The following is a 3,489-nucleotide window of genomic DNA, read 5'->3' on the forward strand; positions in this document are numbered from 1 at the left end:
TTTGTTTTTTCTTTTTCTCGAAGCTGAAATTTTTTTTATTTAAAGTTTCTTATATATTTTTAAAGACTCCAAATATAAATTTATTTCCATATAACTCACGTTATATCTCTGCAAAACATAATTTACTCGGGTGTCTCAGTGCCCCTAAAAGACATAGATTCAAATTTTTGCTAACTCATGGAGTCATGTTTTAGATCCCATTTAAAAATGAGATCTAGAAAAAAGATTTACCATGGTTGCATTTTTTCTTGAAAATTAGTTTGTGCCTCATCTCGAGATACCTCAAACCTTTTTTAAAAAATATAATCTACTTATAACTTTTTAAATATTATAGACATGGCAAATTTATTATATACAAAATAAACTAAGACATATAATAATTTACATATAAAAATAATATTTGAATTTATAGTTAGTTAGATCACCATCAATGAAGATTCTCTTCCAAAATTTCTTAATATACATACGTTGGGTTTTCAATAATTTTTAAAAATTCCCAATTAAACACTACTTTTTATATATGCACACACATATATGTATATTAAAAATTTGGAAGAAAACTTCCATTGGAAACACTCTTAGATGCTTGTTTTTAATTTATAACTAGATTCTGACCCGCACATTCGTGCAGATATTTTTTATTTTATAAATATATAATTTTGCTATTATTATAAATGTTTAAAATGTATAGTTTCTATATTAGTGGTATATATTGTGTGACACGGTTTTCTTTAAATTATATAGCTTTATTATTTTAATATTGTATACATGGTAGCATATATCCTATTATTTTTGTAAATTTTATGATATATGATATTTTGGATGTTATGATATTAAGTTTTTTAAATTAAATTAAGGCATCAAAATATTAGATTATTTTAATTTTTACAACATAGCTTGTTTTTCATTTTCTGTTGTGCGGGATGATTTATATTTATAGTTGATGTTGTTAAATTATGATTTTATGATTCTATGATATTTTATAAAATTTGGTTCGCGTCAGATTTTTTTTTTTCAATTTGGTTCCAGTTCAATTGTAGGTTTTGGTTTTTGGTTCAAGAAATATAGTATAATTGGTTATTTATGAATTTGAGTTTGGTTTAAGTTTTGTTATTTTGGTATTTAGTTTGATTCAAATAATAATATTAGGAACCCGATAAAATCTCGAGTTCGAGCACGTGAATCTGGATAGGATATGATTTTTTTATTTTAATTCTGATTTAGGTAGCTATATTTTCGATTAAATTTCTGACTTTTGTTTTGCGTTACTGAATGTCTTTCTATTTTAAATCCGTTTAGAAAATCGGTATATCTCAAAGTTATATATCATATCAAATATACCAATATCATTTTGAAATAATAAATATTTTTAGTCGAAATAAGGAATAGATATGTAACCTGCATTTCAGCATTTTGAATACAATTATAGTTTTCATATTTAGTTTATATTATAAGCAGTTCAAGTAGTGTTACCATTCCCTAAAGTTTTTCAAATGCATTTACCATCTCCAACACATTTGGTTCATTTTCATGTTCCTTGATTGTGTACCTCACAACCTGCCATAAGAGCTAAGTCAAATCTCTCACCTTATGTCCCCAAGTTTGTTAAATTTTGTGTGTGTTTGAGGTTTGAGAGACTTAAGAGTATGTATATCTATATTTAACTGAGTTTTGAAATTTCATTGTTGAATCAGTTTCCTCCCTAATACATACAACCTCCTTATCAATGATTTGAAAATCTTTTTTAGTTTGTGAACAAAAATGTTGTTTCTTTCTACTCATAAGTACATGTTCCTCCTCTCCGTTCAAACCATCAAATTGTTCTACCAGCCTGATCACATACATATATAATAAAATAATAATAAAGGAATATGTACATATAAATATAATATATATGCAGCAAGGATACTCTCTTTGCACACATACCCAGCAAATACATATATTCAAGCATGTGAAATTTTCACCAGCTACTTTTACATCAAATCCCTTTCAGGCACTTCCTCTAAGCTCCGTGTTAGAGAGATAGCAAAGACAGATCAACAAAGTTACACTACCCTGAGCCTTTCGTTTCTTTTGGAAATTCACGTAATGATCAAAACACCTCACACCAGTCTCATAATTTCAGTAGCTGTCTATGCTCATCAGTCTCCTTCGCATAGTAATTATATCCATCTGTTGATGTTACTGCTCAAAAACAGACTAATGCTGAATGCTCATTAGTTTCCTTTATTTTCATGAACATCTCTCAGTTTTAAAGTGGCGCTTTGAGGGACAAAAGAGTACACTTTTTTAGTTGTAGGCGAGTTGTTAAGTAAAGCAGCACAATTAGTAGGTTGGAACAGTATTGTATACTTCCTTGCAGTTCTATTGGCTTCTCCAAAAGACATATCAAGCATGAAAGCACGAACATACATATTAGCACATATATTATAGGATATAAAAACAGTTGGATTCCTGCAACAAATCAACTTTGAACATAAAAAGTTGAAGTCTTTAACTCTAATAATTATTGGATTTTCAACTACAATTCAGAATAGCATCCTCAGCACTCATAACGAAGCAACAAAACTCACAAACATAACAGATATAAACTTGACAACTAAAACTTTGTAATGACCCATTACTTGAAAACGTAAGCAACTTGATCCAAGTTAAATTCTAATTCCAATTTAGATCGAAAATAACATGAATCACATGAAAGGTTTGACGGATGAATCATCAATCAGGTTCTGACGTTACTTGAATCATCAATTAGGTTATTTTCACTGTTCTTCAAAGTTAGAAACGACGACAATTTTTTTGGAGAATCTTGTTTAATTTAATAGGTTTAGTTGTGAACTAATTGGTTTAATTTAATTAAATTGGTCAACATATATAAGATTGTAAACATGAAATTTATATTAAGTCACAACATGTTTAATAGGTCCAAATTTAAAACATGCCACAGTAATTTCAAATAGGACCCTAAATTAATAGATTAGATTTACTCCATAAATAACTTATATCTAATAATTTTTCATTTAAATTGACCTGGAATTTTACTCAAATGAATCTTCCATTGTGAGCATATCTATCTTATTAAAACAGAAACATTATGTTGGACCTAACATTTATTTTGTAAGTTTTTAAATTAAATACACCTTTATACTTTATAGTTAAACCTACATTAAATCACTAATGTTCCTTTCTTTATACTACTATCCATGTTTCCAAACAATATACTTATTTCTTTATACTACTAACAATGTTTCCAAACAATATATTTTTATACTAATATCAATGTTTCCAAACAATACAATAATTAATTTTAGTTATTTTATATCTATCATTTTCTCTTTAAAATTTTGTAGAAACGTCATAATTTCATAAATTGCAAAATAATGAACCTTAAAATTTGGATTATAAGATTACAAATTATGAAAATATTACAATTTAAATCAAATTAGATTACATATCGGTCATCCATCGGTTAGTCTCGGGTTTTAGTGA

Source organism: Raphanus sativus, chromosome 2 (genome assembly GCF_000801105.2).
Source record: "Raphanus sativus cultivar WK10039 chromosome 2, ASM80110v3, whole genome shotgun sequence".
Taxonomy (NCBI): Eukaryota; Viridiplantae; Streptophyta; class Magnoliopsida; order Brassicales; family Brassicaceae; genus Raphanus; species Raphanus sativus.